At 39.0% G+C, this 18,335-nt stretch overlaps 1 protein-coding gene across 1 annotated transcript in view; it reads left to right on the top strand.

The window, feature by feature from the left end:
* Positions 1–344: 344 nt before the first annotated feature.
* Positions 345–18,335, top strand: part of kank4 (KN motif and ankyrin repeat domains 4) — a 162,518-nt gene continuing 144,527 nt past the window's right edge. The window contains exon 1 of the mRNA XM_055164838.1: positions 345–437. The gene's annotated coding sequence lies outside the window, so the exon portion shown is untranslated. The remainder of the gene's footprint in view (positions 438–18,335) is intronic.

The following is an 18,335-nucleotide window of genomic DNA, read 5'->3' on the forward strand; positions in this document are numbered from 1 at the left end:
TCTTGTATCTTGGCGTGTTTTATGACGAAATTAAACGGTAATTTGTGGCAAAAACGCATTTATAAATTTCAGGTTTGTATTGTAGAGGTAGATATCATGCACTCTGACCATACCTGCCATTTTTATTAAACCAGATATAGCATTTTAACAGTCATTACACAATTTATGTTAAGATTTTTAATTCTTACAATCACTACTTAAATATATATATTCATAAATCTGCAAATGCACAGAATTTAACTTTTGTTTTTTGCTCTTGAGCCCCAGAATGTCCAAAGTTGGATTCTCGTCATGTGCAAAGGCTGCTACCTGCGTATTTTCTCCAGAGGGGGGCGACATTATCCACGAAAAGGAGGCCGAAAGTGTTGAGCATCCTTCCCTCCTTCCCTACAGCATCTTCCATCTGACAGTGCACACTACCCCGCCACGGTTTCACGGTAAGATACTATTTACGTTTTCTCCCTGTTAACGTATTTGCAGTGCTTGCGACTTCTTTTTGCTTTAACATCAATGCACAGTCAAATGCGTTGCTGCTTTTCACGTTAATGAAGTGTTTCGACTGGCGTGTGTTTTTACGCGGAGGGGAGGATCGCAGTTGCTGGATGGACGCAGCGTAAAGATACGAAATGACAGGTGTGTCGTCTCTCCTTTGCACATAATCCTGAATGAGTATTTGCCAAAAGGATGCAAGGTTGTGTTTGCAGGCTGAGACGCTATACGCATGCCATTGCAGAGCTTGGGTGCTTGCTTGGTCAGCAGGGAAAGATGCATCGTTGGGCACGGAGCTTTTAGCCTTCAATCTACTGTCAGGATTTCTGGGGTTTTATCAAGTGGCGTAGCAGTAATGAGTCTGATGGGAAATGCAATATGATAGTTTGGGTATAGAGGCTTGTCTTGGTTGGTAATTACTTTCTTCCACATCTTACTGTTCTCTGCACAGTCTCCAGGTTTGCGCTGGTTTTAGGAGGATGCTTTTTAGGTCACTGAATACTACAGCAGCACGCCACTGCTCCAGCGGGCTCATAGCGTGTTAAATACAAACTAGATTTGACTCTAAATGTGGTCCCAGCAGGTGATTCATTCAGATTTAACACAGAGGCTCGTGTAGGTGGTACTTTCCCTTATATTTAAAAGCCTGACTTTATTTTAAATGGAATGAATCTGCTTTTTCAACTCATGTTAACCCTTTTCTCATGGGACAAAGTTTTTTATAGAACATGCAGTGCTTTCTATTACCGAAGTCTTTGGTTAAGAGAAATTTAAATTTGAAGTTGAAGTGTAACTTTTCTGGTAGATGGTCCACCATATCCTTGTAATGTTTCCATGGAAATGTTATTGCTTTGCCTGAAAAGTTCCACAGCATGGCATTTTTTGGCTTTTATTTGTAGTTTATTTTTTCCTCAAAAACCCCTTGAAAAACCTACGTTCGTACTGTTCGTACCTCTCCACAGATTTGACAACTGTTTGTCTCAATGGAGATGCATACATATATACATACATTTGATGCTATACTGTACAGCATTCCAGGCAACGATATCCCACCTTTAATATAGGCTTTATAAACTAGCCATACCAATTCACATGGTTTCTCAATTTATTTTCAGACACAGATTCTCACTTAGATCTCCACGATACCACCTACAGGCAGGTCCCACAAGAATTTAACCCTTAACCTGTACTAGTAATGAGCACAACTCTCTATGCACTGAGCAGGGGAATTATTGGCCCTTATCAAGGCGTGCTTTGTCCCCAGAGACTGCACGGTCTCAGGGCAGAGCTGGAGGAGGTGGGTGGTGTGGCAGCTGAAAGCCTTGGCCCATGAGCAAGACCACCCCCCTCAGCTTGCCTCTCTGTCTCCCCAAAAAGAGGGACACTACAGGGGTAAAATGAAGGCATGTTGAGCGACAGGGAATGGTGCACTTCAAGAATGAGAAGTATGTCCTGAAGTCTACTACAGTTTACTGCACAACAACAAGCTCCTTTATACCCCAGTCATGCAATACTTTTAATTAAAGTCAGCCGAGATTATGATTATACCTGATTCATCCTCATGTTATGGCAGTATTACAAAACTTGACAAGACATAGGGTAGTTAATTAGATTAGATTTGATTTTTTTGCTTGTAAGTTGGTTGAGTTTGACTTAGATCATGGCGGGTAGAGATGTTGCCGGTGCCTTAAAGGGGAGATGGTTTGCTTAAAGGTGCACTGTGTAACTTTTTTTGGTGGAGGGTCTTTTACCTCCTTGTCTCCATGGAGATGTTGTTGCTTTGTCCAGACTGTTCTACAGTATTGCATTAAATGTTTCTACCTCCATGGAGCCAAAAAAAGCGACACCAGCGAGCTGAGTTACACGTCGGATTTGTGGAGAGGTGACCCTGCCCAAGCTATAAAACCATCTGTAATTGAATAAATGCAAGATAGATACGTTTAATGCTACTGTGGAACATTTCAGGCAAAGCAATGGAAAAAAAATCTGATGACAAATGTTCCACCAGAAAAGTTACACAATACGCCTTTAAGGAGTGAAGAAGGGAAGTATTTAGAGGTCGAGGTTTTTGCTTCTGCTGCTGTGATGGAGATACATTAGTTATTCTTTGAACATTACAATATGTTATAAGTTAGGTATGAATTCCTACTATACATTATCCTAGTTTTTATGGTCTTCCAGCCACCAGGTACATTAACACTGTCAAGACTTGTTGTTTCATCTCTCTCACTAGATTATATTAGGATTATATTACCTTTCTGTTTTCCCCAAATCTGAATTGATCCACAGTTTAGTATGGCAGATTATGGAGAGTTTAGTTTGAGCCGTAAACCACACAAACAGAGCCGCTGCTGTGAGGCTGGATTACACATTGATACCCTTTATTTTGTTTATCCTTTTTGAAACCTTGGCAGCAGAGCAGACCTTTCATATATTTTACTACACCTGGACTCTTTTGGCTTGTGTTCACACTTACATTGGAGTGACTTCTACTTAGGTGTGTTACAATGATTACTATATCGATTTAACATTAAGTATATGAAAGCTGGAACAATACTTTTTTTGGGTATTGCATTTTGCTTTAACTCTGGCATGTATTTTGAAGTATGTTACTAAACTCTGTTTTCAACAAATTTAACATATTCTAATCATAAAATTGTAACATCCTAATTTCCTTCCATATCAATCAAGGGTCTGTCTAATGCATTTTGATGGAGGTTATTCTAGTTGCCCAGAAATTACCAGATGTCAGTGCTGAAAAACTGAAGAAGACAGTTTGGATGTATCTCCATAACTACAATGTCAATTTAGTTGTGCATTTAACAGTGTTGTACAGCTAAGCTCTTATTATAACTATTTTGAAAAGACAATACTTCTGGCTATACTATGCACAAATGTGTTCTGTTAAGAGCATCTTCTCCAATATTTATATCAACCTAACCTTACAGAGATAGGGCCGTGGCCCCTGCCTTCTCCTCTCCCCTTCTCTCTCTCCCTCTTTACATACTTGAAACCATGTGAGTGATTCCTATTCGACGCAGGCTCCGGAGGTGGGTGTATCCAGGCAGCCGCTGTGATGTGAGGGAGCCTTCCTACTCAGTCTGCTCCGTGCTGCTCCGCTCTTCTCTCTGAACCACGGGACGCCTGGCCTGTAGCATACTCCCCTTTCACTCACCACGTCGTCTCATCCGCCGCCAGGATATATTTACACAGCCCACGCAGGTAGACACACAGATCCGCTAGCTGACTCAAACTAGCTCTTTTTTGGCTTAGTGACAACCATATTGGGAAAAGTTTGGATGTACGGGTTTGTTTATGTGTTGTTATTAAAGAGGAGGTTCTTTCAGTTTGACAGTAGCAGAGGTAAGGCAAGGGACGTGGAGTTTTGTACTTTCTTGCTTTGTTAAAAATAGTAATAAATTGTGGTAGAAGTTGTGCATACTTTCTTGGTACTCTAGAGGTCAATATTTTTTTTATTGGTAATTGAAAGTGAAACATCATTCGTACTATCTTATTAAAGGTGCACTGTGCAGCTTTTCTGGTCTCGATGGGGATGTGATTGTTTTGCCTGAAATGTTCTACAGTACAGAATTAAACTTGTCTATTTTACATTTATTCCATTACAGGCATTTTTATTGCTTAAATATAATATGAAAAACAGGCATTATTGATACACCAACACTGAGACGCCTCTCCATAGATCCGACCTGTATCTAAGTTTAGTTTCATTTCTGCTTATCTTCATAGAGATAGATGAGTTTAATGCTTTACTGCGGAACATTCCAGGTAAAGCAGTAATAGCTCCATGGAGACAAGCTTTTGGAGCATCTTCCACAAGAAAATTTACACAGTGCAGCTTTAATGTTAGGACTAGTTATGGTTCAGACCTGTTTTTACCTAACACGTGGTCTTGCCTTCTGATGGGCATGTAATAGAGATAGGACAAGGCACAACTACCACAACATGAGATGAGATACGAGATTGGGTCCATGAGAATGAGACAAGACAAGATTTTAACACAATTCATTTTCCAATTTTGGCCTCACAATTTTTTTTTTTTTTTATTTCATTTTTTTTTTTTCATTCTAGTCCTGCTTTTCACAGATTTAAGAGATTGAACACATGAACGCATAACTATTTTTCATCCAATCCAAATGTAAACACTTGGAAAGAAATCCTACACAATCATTTTCCTCATGTGTGCACAATCTTGTGGCAATTTTGTCTCGAGAGATCTTGTGGCACGAGATCTTGTACCGTCCCTACCATGTAACAATAACCATAATTTTGGGGACATTGCAATATCCAGAGACTGAACACAGACTAATACAGTTCACGGTTGCATTATATTGAACTACATGCTGTCAGACTGTGTTGTCTTGTTGCAGCAGCGTGGTAAATAAGCAGGGATTACATGATGATGCTCCCTAGCTCCATTTCAGAGCTGTCCACATGGATAAATTACTTTTATTAAACACATTTTAAATCTTTGACAGTAATGATGGCACTAAGATTTCATCAGGACATTTATAGAGAAAAACTGCATTTCTATTGGACTGTTACTTTTTCATTTCAGTTATTTGAGGATTTGCACACAATATTTACATAGCATTGTCACATAATAATGAACAAGCTCTAAAAGAGTTGCCTGAAGCAGAAATAAATGCATCCTCATACAGTGCGGTGCCAATGGGAAAATTTGTCTGTCATGGTCAATGTTAGAGGTGTTAATGGCACAAATTAGCAGCCTCACTTCTGTCAGTCTGCGTCAGGGCAGCTGTGGTGATAGTATTGTAGCACTGCTGAGTATGGAGTGAATGAATAATTGTAAAGCGACTTTGAGTGTCTGGAAAAACTATATATATAAGACTAATCTATTATTATTATTACACCTGACCATATCATACCCTCCTCACATTATCATATTTAATCTTATACCATAGGTCAGTTGTTACTTTGCAGTGACATCACACACTGGGGGTGTTCTGCCTGCATGCCTATGGAGGAATGGTCAGAAGTTATACCATGCTGACACACATTACAAATAACTTGTAAAATGTTTTAAGACTGTCTGAAAACTACAAAATTAATTCAAACAGCACATTTTCAGGAGCGTGTGATCAGTACAAGTGTTCACAGTCCTGTTTAGGAGTTTGAGTTTCAATAAAATGGTGATAGTGACTAACTGAAAAAAGTTCTGATACTAGCTAACAGCACAAATCATCTCACATATTGGAGTTCCAGCTAACTCAGTCCTTTCTGGTCAGATTGTGAAGTCAAAAATGAGTAACAGAGCTTTAGACAGAGCAGTGCCTGTAGTTAGCGTCACACCGCCAGGGAATCTTAATGACATTAGCTGCAAAGTATGAATACTCTTATACTCATTGTGATTGAGAACTGCATATTGTTACAGCATTCATTTTACTTTTGTTCCTATTTTTGTCCTTTTTAATTCAACTGGCAATGATTTTCTTAGGGGTTAAAACTTTGAGGTCCATTACTTTTCAGTCTGACTTTTCAAAGTCAAGTCTTGATTCCTAGACTGTACTATGTGAATTCGAGGTATATTCTGGCAAATTCATCATATTTAGTAACCCACATGCCGCCATGTCAACACATTCTGGGGCACCGCAATGCTTCTTGTTTTTATCATTCCTCCTGTGCTTGTTTTTCCCTTTGAGCTTTGGGATCTCTTTAGCATCTGTTTGATAATCTGAACCAGGAGACAGCATGCATATACTTACTATATTACAAGCACATACATGTACAACATGGGAAGGAAAGCGCATTATTGTTTCAATATGACTTTCACCTTTACAATATTTACAGATTTGCTACAGGAAGAAATACAAGAATCTTATTTACATTAAAGTGTAAGTGAAAAAACAAACACGAAAAGCAAACTTAGCATGTAAATGTCTGTGTACTACAGACACACGCATACACATCCTGTTCTTACATATGTACCCAGTAAGACCTATTTTTAAAGGGCCTATACTAAGCTATTGTGTGTTGTTTCATTCGCATACGTTTAACACACACCCTGCATGTTTAAGTGGAGTTCCTCTCTCAAACAGAAAACACTATTCCACCTTGTGATGTCATGTGGTAATACAGGAAGTGTTCCACTGTGTTTTGATACTCCATACACCTTCACTAGAATTTGGATTATTTTGACGTGGATTTACCTATCTCTACTGAACTAAAGGTAAAAGGTAACTACCACTACATTACATCACAAGGTGAAACAGAGCATTTTGAGGTTTAGAGATATAGACAAATAAAGTGATTACGAAAACATGTGTGAATGAAACAAAGCACAACACCAGGTATGTTTTTGTGGAGGTAACAACATTATATCATAGCTTAAACCTCACAAGAGTCAATTTTGCATAATATAGCAGCTTTGAATGATTCCTAATTTCTAATGATACTTACAATAATGCCATATTAGCTTGAAATGGGATGAGATTTCACTGCTCACCAGTGCATTTAAGATTGAATACCACATTTGCTCATGTAATTTAAAGACCAGAATTTTGTGTGTAGAGAGTAAAATTGTGGAGTTTACACAGTTTTTCTTTGCACAGCTGGCTTCTCAAAAACAAAGATATGAATAGACTAGTGGGAAGAAGAAAACATTCTAAACTTCCATCCTATGCACACAGGCCTGTCATGCTGAATACTATATCGACTTATCATTCAATACAGATGGAACATTGATTTTGGGGTGTTAATATTAATTATGGGCACTTTTATTTTGTACTAGTGGGAAAATCTTGGTTATGTTTCTGTTCTACAATGAGATTTTAGCTGTAGAAGGTTGAATTATAAACTTCCATGACTCATTATAGACAACTACTTAAAGGTGCACTGTGTAATTTTTTGTTTGGGGGTCTGTCACCTGCTTATTTCTATGAGTATGTCACTGCTTTGACTGAATGTTCACAGTATAAAACATTCTGTCTTACATTTATTCAATTACTGGTGGTTTTATAGATCAAAAACAAGCATTCTAACTGTGACTGCAGTTGCCTCTCCACAGATGTGACCTGTAACTTGGTCTGGTTTGGTCTACATGAAGATAGAAAGGTTGAAAGCCGTACTGCGAAACATTCCAGACAACACAATAACGCGTTTGACGGACCGTCCACCAGAAAAGTTACACAACGCACCTTAAAGTGTTGCATTCTGTTATTTATTGTCGGTTTGGTTTCAGAATTGTCATGTATCATCCATAGATACTTCTATAATATATCACACTTCAGAATTTGTTATCATGACAGGCCTGCATGCACATCACTTTGCATTGTGCTCTTCTGTCTGCCTGTGCGGTTGCCTGTGGTTAGTGGGTCTCTTTAGGGCAGTCCTTTCTTGATGCCTCCCTCTGAAGCGCTTCGTTAGCTGGGCAGATTTCACTGGATTTCCCTGCTGGCCTGACTAATGTCTTTCAGCTGGAGCCTGATGGGAGCACATGTGCATGCCGTTACTGTACACACTGTTACAAGCACACAGAGGACAGGGCTAAATGAGACTAAAGAGGATGGTGTTTGGCTGAGGGCTGTGTCAGTACAATAGATTTCACAGTGATTTGTATGCAACTGGGCTGAAAATATTGGGAAAAATATTCAAATGTGATTTTGTTGACACATTTTGGATAATTAGGTTTGAAAATCTGGAGGACTCTATTATATTCACAAAGACTTACAAAATTCAAGCTGCACTATGTAACTTTTCTGGTTGAATGTCCTCTACAAGCTTCTCTATTTCTCCATGCAGATGTTATTGATTTGTCCGGAATGTTACACAATATGGCATTAAACTAACCTTACAATCTGGCATTAATTTCATTGCAGGTGCTTTTATTTCACAGTTTTACACAGATCTGATCTAGTGGTATCAACTGCTTGTCTACATGGAGATGGATAATTTAATGCCACACTGTTTAAAGAGTCTATATTGTGCTATTTTCTGAGCTCTGTTTCCTCATCAAAACATACCTGGAGTTGTGTTTTGTTTCATGCACACATCAAACAAACTGTGGTCTTCTCGCAAACAGAAAACACTCCACTCCACCTTGTGAAACGTTGTTCTTCGGTCATTTGATTAGATTACATGCATCCCCTTGTGATATGCAAAGATACTGAGCTGCTTTAACTAATTGCCTTACATCATGATTTATCCTGGCCACATTATCAGATGACAGTGAATTATTCATCAATTTGAGATGAACCAAACATGAAGCATCATGACGTCAAAAATGAATATTAAGACTTACTTGCTTGTTTACTTGTTGCCAGATCAGTTGTATCAAAATTCATGTAAACTTATCTTGAAGAGGTAACTAAAGTAATTTGCGTAATACTTAATTGCAATTGGTCAAATCCACGTGTCTCTAAGTCTTGCTGAAGCTGACCAATAAGAGGAGTGGGTGGGAAAAAGTCTGTTTGAACATAAAGCTGCTTTCAACAGAAAATGAGTCAACCACGTTAAGAAGATTTGACTAAAAATGCAAATGGAAGACACAAAAACAATAAAGCAGGATAATGCCAATAAAGACATTTTTAACATTAAAAGGCCTGAGCTACAATAAATAAACAGCAGAATGAACAAATAATTAGCCACAGAAGATATTTATTCAACCCTCTCAGCTCAAATCTGACATTACTACACAAAAATTGCAAAAGCCTCCCCATTTTTGCAAAGAAATTGTACACATGATAAATATTGAGCTTCAAAATATATTGTCCCAGCGTTAATGTATTTAACGATAAGTTGATATTGTAATTATTATGATAGGCCTATTCACAGGAATTAGACCATGATTCTGTTTTATATCACCATATAGCTAAGCCCTGCTAGAAAAGCCTTATTTTGCACTGTACTGATTCTTATCTTGCTAAATGCACTCCTATTAGCTCCAGCACCATCACTAGTCCCATTTCTGTGCCTCTCTCCTCAGCACACCCTCTCATGTTTTAGTGTCTCTGCTCCTTTGCACACATTCGCTCTGAGTCTTGGTCACTGCTCGGGTTGGCTGCCACAGAGCATTGGACATGGTTGGCTGACTAACCACAGCTACACGGCATTAAAAAGAAGCCCACGATTTTCCTTTTACATGAGGATGTTTACATGGTCCCACACTAAAAGCATGTACAGACAATAAGGATGTCCTATGCTCGCAGATGTTAAAGGGCAGATTACAGATGACACTTACACACACCAAGCTCCCAGACATACATGACCCACATTATAACCACTGCCCTCCTCTCACTTCTGTGTGTGTATGCGTGTGTGGGCTATTTATCACCTTCTGGGAACTGAATTCTGCAACTAGTAATATTATTAAATATTAAAATTCCAAACTCGATTTCAGTACTAAGGTAAAAGCCCACTCCTTTCTGTTCAAATAGTCCTGCAACCAGACCATAGAAAGGGGGACATTTTTGGAATGTTATTTGGAATGATATTGTGAACTATAATTGCTGATCACCAAATTATCTCGACAACCTTAATTATGGTTAAGGTTTTTTTCAGTCCCCAGGAAATGAATTTATGCCACTGTAATCCCCACCATGCATGGGAGCTGTGTGTTTATGTGTGTGTTTGTGTGCGTGTCAGTGCGGGTTACTCTGAGGTGCAGAGAGGTGAGTCACTGGTGTTCACACGCTGGTGGCTATAAGGCACATTCACTGTAATGAAGCCATCCATGATGTGTGATCGACAAATCAACACTGACTGTGAAATGTCAGCTTTTCAGGAGGGAAAAACAACAGCCTGTTTCTAGAATATGATTTGCATTTTATTTATTTTTGGTTTGTTTAAAGGTGCACTGCGCAGCTTTTCTAGTGAAAGATCTGCAACGTACTTGTCTCTGTACTTGTCTCAGCTATTGCTTTATCTAGAATGTTCCACAGTATAGATTATTAAACCTATCTATCACAAAGGAGAGAAGCAGGTTATAACACTCCACTTTAAAATCAGATCTGTGGAAAGTCCCCACTGTTCACAGAAGGAATTATTCTATTTTTGAGCAATAGAAACACCTGTAATGAATAAATGCTATGGATATGTTTAATGCGATATCATGAAACATTCCAGGCATATCATCTCCATGGAGACAAGCGGGTGCTGGCCCATCTACCAGAAAATTTACGCAGTGCACCTTTAAGTTGGCAACTGTGGTACAAAAGACAAAATTGGTGATGCTAGAGGTATGATAACCTGCTGTAACTGAAATGACTGAATCAATAAAAATCCAATTATGCACAGTCCCTTTGTCCTATTATGTTTAAAACCTGTCTCTACAAGCTACATGCTGATGTGATCCTTGTATTAGTTTATCAGACAGGTATTCTTTCAGACTCTTTGAATAGATAATGTTCCCGGATATGTTAAAAATGTGCACTGTCAACTGAATCTCAGTAAAAAATGTAATTCAACTTGAAAAGACTCAGACAGACACTAAGAGAAAGTATTAGTAGTTGCCTTGAAGGGCGTGGTCAATTAGATGACATTTAGGAGATGTCTTCCCCCTGGGGTTTGGACACTGGAGGTGGAAGAGGTGAGACTGAGGAAAGTGAGGATATGATGAGGAGAGAGAAGGGGACTATGAGAGGATGAGCAGAGTGAGGGAACGATGAGATAATGAGGAGAGTGAAGGGGCGATGAAAGGATGAGGGCAGTGAGGGGAACGATGAGATAATGAGGAGAGAGAAGGGGACTACGAGATGATGAGTAGAGTGAAGGGGACTATGAGAGGATGAGGAGAGAGAAGGGGACTATGAGAGGATGAGGAGAGAGAAGGGGACTACGAGATGATGAGTAGAGTGAAGGGGACTATGAGAGGATGAGGAGAGAGAAGGGGACTATGAGAGGATGAGGAGAGAGAAGGGGATGATGAAAGGATGAGGGCAGTGAGGGAGACGATGAGAGGACGAGGAGAGAGAAGGGGACGATGACAGAATGATGAGAGTGAAGGGGATGATGAGAAGCCAAGGGGTGCTGGGGAGGAGGTGGAGGCGTCGCACAAACCGAAGCGGCCATGCACCTGCAATAGGGGTTAAAACTGGGCAGATTGGGCACTGATTGGATGAGGAGAAGATGCGGCGAGCAGCAGGGAGGAGTCTTTGGAGTGAGGTGATGACGGCTGAGAAGCAGGTAAACTCTGGAGAAATGATGAGGTAGACGGCAGCAAAGCTAGGTCTTCCAGGCTGAATTTACACTAGCTCCATCTTGTATTTTTAATTTCAATCTCAATACAGCGCAGTATATAGGCCACTGATAGAAACTGCAGTGCTGGGGTAAAATTAACTTGAACTCTGGTCATGTGAGTGCAGCCCCATCAGAGCCGAGGCTGTAGGTATTTAAACCTATGGAGAAAGCTGTAACAGTTTAATCTAATGGAAAGTGTATTGAAGCACACCAGCACTACGCTTGGTGCCACTTCACTGAACATGTACGCAGGGCTGCTCTCTTAGTCTCTTTGAATAACCTGGGACACGGTTTCCTGCGCCCGGCCACACAGACAGCTCTGTCATGAGTTAGGTCATGAGGATAATTACTCAAGTTTATGTTTAAGAAGATGGCTGTCTGCATGAGGGGAGACACCAGGCAAAAACATATGGTGCAGCAGATGACTGTAGCATGCATAGTTGTGATGGCATTGACTGAGGTACCCACAGAATGATGTGTCCTATATCTTGTATTTTTGAATTTGAATTTAGACAGTAACATGCAATTAGATTTGTTTATTTCAGTGACTCTTGAAACAAATGAGATCATTGGTCATCAATTAGGGATGCACCGAGCTATCTTTTTCTGTTGTCTGTTCTGCCCAGATGTGTTTTGTCATTTAAAGTAACTACAAAAACAACCAATATTGATATCTGATCTGTGAAAATTTTCAGTAGTGCAAAGTGCTTTTGCTGATTGATTATGGAGGAATCAGCCATGTTTTTTTCTTTTTTTCTTGTAAGCAGTCATTTTTGTTTTGATACGGACAGACCATGTGTGTCCCCGATTAGATAACCCACCTGGCAATCACACCCATCTGAACTCAGATTCACCGGCGGCCAGACTCACATCTTTGTAAAGTACCTGAAAAGTGTGTATCCTGGATCCAAGCCAAGGGTTGATGGTTGTCTATAGCTGTAAACATATGTCTGTAGCTGTATACATAAGTTTATACCAGTCCATGCCAGACTGGACTAACTGGCTTGGTTCCCACTGATCCTTATAATGCTTAATATTTCCCAGGCTTTCACGTCACTCACTCCTCATATGGTCACGCTCAACCTGTAATAGTCTTTAATACCTGTGATTAACTCTCATTTATAGAACATTTGTTTGTGATGACTTAAAGGGATTGTATACATATAATGGCTTCATGTTGCCTATAACTATAAGCAGAAACAGACAAACAAAAAACAACTCCAGATATGTTTTTGATGAAGTAAGAGCATTCTAGCATGGCATTAAACTCACACAAGTCAATTTTGCGTTTAAAGTTTAAGCACCTTTAACTTTAATTGGATTAATTTATTTCACATTTTTGAGTGGTCTTTTAATGATTAAAATTATTCCTGTTTGTGTGTTCTACCATTCTTTACAGTTGAAATGTTTGTCTTAGATATTTTTCCTTTTTTTTATTACGGAAGGATTAAGTGTAGTTCCTTCATGAAATAAGCATCAGAGCTTGGAGGGTTTTGCTGTAGGCGGATGAGGGACTCCCTAAACTGTGTGAGCCAAAAAGCCCTCACACAGATCTAGGAGAGACTGTTGTCAATACACACACGCGTGTGCACACACACACAACCAGACACACACACAGACAGACACACATGCAATACAGACACGCACACACACAGACACACACATCCCCAACTGCCCTGGGATAGCACCACTAATCTCCTCTTTTGTTGACACACTGCGCCTCAGCTGGGCCATGCGTTCACATCTCAGTCTCTTCGTGCTCCTCGTCGGTATCTTCTGGTGGGAGTTGTAGTCTTCACTATCAGAGCCGGCAGAAGGACACGTTCCCACTGGCTGTGAGTGAATACAGTTTGTGCACCTGATGCACAGCTGCTCTGGGATACACTGCTTCACACTGTAATTTTTTACGGTGGGCTTGTTTGTAAATATGTACAGTACTGATGAGAGGCAGTGTAGTATGTGTTGCAGAAAATTTTATGGTGCTCTATGTAACTTTTCTGTAACTTTTCGGCTTGTCTCCATGGCGATGTTATTGCTTTGCCAAGAAAGTTCCATCCGTGTTCCATCCATCTGTCCTCATTGAGACAAGCAGGTGAGGCTCACTCATAGTAAGAATACATGTTTTAAAGATATTTAGCAATAAAAACACCTCAAATGGAAGCCTTTCAGAAAAAAAAAGTTCTAGGTAAAGCAACAAGCAGGTGGCAGAAAAGTTACACAGAGAAACATTAACTGAAGTGAAAGATATAAATACATAACAAATACATTGAAAAACTTTACAAATACATGTTTTTTAATGGAAAAAAATACTTGTGAAAGGAATATGAATTTGGTGCATTTTAAGAAGTCTGTGAAGTCGCATAATAAACCATGGAATAATCGGAGCTCCCACTGCTCAGAAGGACTTTTCATAAAACAGTGATTCATTGCTTCAACTTTATTACTCTCCGGTCTCCCAAAACCAGCTCAAGACACGTGGGAGAGAGAGCATCCAAAGTACACCTGCTTTTCTCGAGGAATTGTGGCCATTTTTGTAGTATATCTTGATTTGTTATGATTTATGAACTGGGGGATTTGCTGGGAAATTTAAAAGTGCACTATATAGGTTTTCTGAAGGGGGGTGTGCCAACAGTTACACTCATGGAGACACTATTTTTTGTCTGGAATGTTCCACAGTATAATACGTTATACATCTTGAATTTGTTCAGTGCTTGTCTCCATGGAGATTGCTAATTTTATGCAATTTTTGGACCATTCAAGGGAAAACATAAAGCAAAGAAAGTTTCAGACCCTCTTAAATACCCACATATTGTTTTGTTTTTTTTGTTTTTTTTAAATTGTCACTGATGTTGAATTGTATTACACATTAAGAGCCACATAAATGATACTAAACACTTTTTTGAAATAGTTTAAAAAATAAAGAGAATCTGTTGTGTCTGGAGTAGCTATGAGACATGTGTTGGACAGAAGCCAGTATTGAAGTCTGTGCCAAGGTAGGCAGATTTGTGTCTTGGCCATAAAAGCACATTAAGGATTTGAAGGAATGTGGGCTGCTCAGATCTTCAGATAGTGGGATCTTGGTACTTAAAGCAATCTCATTTGGACTATTAGATTTTAGTTTGATGTATGTTTGAATGTATATTGGGGGTATTTTACTTTTATCGAGTATTAACCACTAACACATCACATATTTAGATCACCATGTCACCTTGTATTGTTTTGAAAATTATATATTTGCCACAAACAACATATTAACATGTTCTCTAAGTTTTTAAGTTTGAGTGTCCCCTTCGTTTGCTCTCCAAGTCACTCCTCCTTCAGAGCACTCTCGAAATACATTTAGCATGTACCTCACTAATGAAACTACTACACATCGTATCAGGTTAGTCAAGTTGTTGTGTACAGTTTTGCATCATGTTTTAGTGTATTTATGGAGAATTGTCGTGTGGGAGCATGGATGACGTAGGCCTGTGGGTTGAGCATTGCACATAATCTTACAGCTAACCATAAGGAGAGTTCAAATAGGACCCGGGAGAGAAATGACTGAAAATATGCATGGACAGGCATGTTTCTGATGAGGAAACAATGTTATAACATGGTAAACTAGATAAAAGATTTTGCATCATACCCCCCTCAAGTTATACTCAGATCCAGTATCTTCCATTACTGAATATTAACCAATATCAGTGCAGAAAATGAAGACAGCATTTATTTCCTTAAAATAAAAATAAAATAAAACCAAACTGACCCAAATTGTTGCATAGTTATTTATCTCTTAAGTAACTACAACAGCTTTGTATAAATATAACTTATTTATTTCTGGGCCCACGATGACCAATTAATAATCATACTACATTCAACATATATCCAACCAGGATATCGGCTGAACTGATATTTGGAAGCCGATATCTAATCCAGCTTTGTCTTTCAGTATCAGTGGCCATATCCAATACCAGCATCTGATCGGTGTATCCCTAACCCCCTCTTTAAGTCATGGAACAATACAACTTTATTGTTTTTGTTACAAGTCACACAGGCACAAATGGACTGAGAAGTAGAAGAGCCCACTGCTGAATCTTTTATGAGGTGATTTCGATTAGCACCCAGAGATAGCTAACAGACACAGGTCAGACCAACTGATGAGTCAACAATGTTTTCTTTCACAACAAAATATATTTAGAAAGAATAAGGGCTGATTCACACCTGAAAATACATTGGTTTGTTGCTATATTTACTGTAGTAAAACACTTCTTTCTCTTAGCCTGACTTCATAATTTTAACTTTTTTTTTTTTTATACAAGTTGTGTTTTCTAATCACGTCAGACAAAAGGTCTACCTTCCCATGAACTTTTGCAGAGTTATATTCAGATAAAGGCATGTGTTTTGGTTCTGTTCCAATGTGGGAATGAGAGAATGTGACTGGAGCAGAGCAGAGTTGACTGAGGTGGGCTGTAGTTCACTGTGGGGGGAGTATGGAAATTGATTAAACAATACTAGGTTGTGTCTTGTTCATTGCTTTCTAGTTTGACTGTTTTTCAAGTCACGTTTTTGTATAAAGGGCCCATATTACACTTTTTTCTTATGCATGTTGTCATGTTGTTTTCTCATCAAAAACAAACCTGGAGTCATATTTTGTTTTATTCACACGTTTAACACACAAACCCTGCACATTTAGTCTGAGTTCTTCTTTCAGACAGAAAACACTGTTCCACATTGGGATGTCATGTCATGTGGTAATACAAAAAGTGCTACACTGTGTTTTTAAACACCATACACCTAGAATCATTTGGATAATTTCAGTCCTGGAATTGCCAATCTTTACTGAGCAAAAGGTAAAAGGTGGCACTTAACTTGAAAACTACCACTTCATGACATCACAAGGTGGAACAGAGCATTTTGAGCTTTGGAGATGTAGATAGACTTATAATAAGGCTTACTTAAGGATGTGTGAATGAAACACAGCACAACTCCGAACTTTGATGAGGTAAGAGCATTATAACATGGCTTAAAGGTGCATTGTGTAACTTTTCTGGGGAAGTTCCACCACCTGCTTTTCTCCATGGAGATGTTATTACTTTGTTTGGAATGTTTCAGTTTGGTAGTAAACCTTTCTATCTTCATGGAGACCAAAATAGATCAAGTTACAGATCTGTGTAGAGGCAATCATGCTCATAATCCAATTACCAATTTTTCTAGGTATTTTGAGCTATCAAACCACATGTAATTTAATAAATGTAAAGTAGAGCTGTTTAATGTCATACTGTGGAACATTCCAGGCAAAGCAATGACATATCCATAGAAACAAGCAGGTGATGGACCCTCCACCAGAAAAGTTATGCAGTGCACATTGAAAGCACACTAGAGTCCATTTTGTATAATATAGGACCTTTTAAAAGTTAAAAATTCTGACATAGTTCTGTGACGCAAGGGATGACGATGTAGCTAAAAACAGAGCTATCATTCACAGAGCAGCATTTTCAGGTGAAGCTACAGGCTGCGTCCCACTTCTGCATCTTGAAATAAAGCAACAAACTTGGTGTAGAAGAACAATAGAGGTCCATCCTTACATTGTCCTGCTGTGCTGTTGGCTTAGCATCACTCCTTAAAGGGTTCCTGGCATTGACAGGCAGGAAAAAACACAGTCTTGTCGTGAGGGCAGAGAGTGCTGTAGGGAACATGGGATTTCCTTAATGGAATCTTGTGCTGCGTTCTGGTTGGTTGGCGTCTGGAGGCAGGAACTTCCTTTCAAAGTGGTATTGGAAGTGACCACTCCCTGCAAAGAATCAAACCTGTTGAGTTTACTTTGAACATAGTAGTACTTCATACAGGAGTTACATTTTGACACAAAGTTAGATTCACTGTTGAAAAGATACAAAAATGAATAAAGAGAACTGAAAAACCCTGAGCTCACAGTTAACTTTAATGTCTCTGGACTATGAACTCATATTTGCATAGTTAATTGACCAAAATCTATCACTTATTTTTGGTTATTTTAATGCTTTAGGGTTTTATATTATAGTACCTAATATTTTCTTTAAAAACTGTACGTGCTACACCAGGATTTCAACCACTAACCTTTGGCAAATAAACTATTTCTCAACCTACTGAGTCGCTTTACTTAATAGTTAGTGACAGAACATTCATTGCTTTCATTGGAATTTGGTCTCGTGTAACTTGTTCATTGTACATTGGACAACATTACTTTTGGCATTGTTGAGTGCTCCCTGTGGCTGCCGACTGCACAGATCACAGTCAGGGAATGTGTCCAAACCACAGCTATGTGAAAGAGGGCCACTGGAACTTTGTCACTGAAGCTGTTGCTGTTGATATATTTCTCCTGCATTTTCTTGGTCTCTGCATGCAGAATTGCAGATAAAGTGTATATTATTTAGAGACAGACCATTATTTACCCTTTTTAACGAATCAGGTATTGGCCTTAAATCTCCAGCACAGGGCGATATTTTGTTTTGGTCGATCTGCTGTCTAAAAATGCACTTTATACAGCTTGATTTGAACACTTAAATGCAAGTAGATAACTGCTCAAAATGTGACTACACAGCTCTCTTAAAGGTTTGCGGTAAAAGGGACTGTAGGGGAGTTTGCTGTAAATTAAAATTAGGTGAAAATAATCC

This window comes from Boleophthalmus pectinirostris, unplaced genomic scaffold, assembly GCF_026225935.1.
Source record: "Boleophthalmus pectinirostris isolate CB_2022bp ecotype Guang Dong unplaced genomic scaffold, ASM2622593v1 HiC_scaffold_7, whole genome shotgun sequence".
Taxonomy (NCBI): domain Eukaryota; kingdom Metazoa; phylum Chordata; class Actinopteri; order Gobiiformes; family Gobiidae; genus Boleophthalmus; species Boleophthalmus pectinirostris.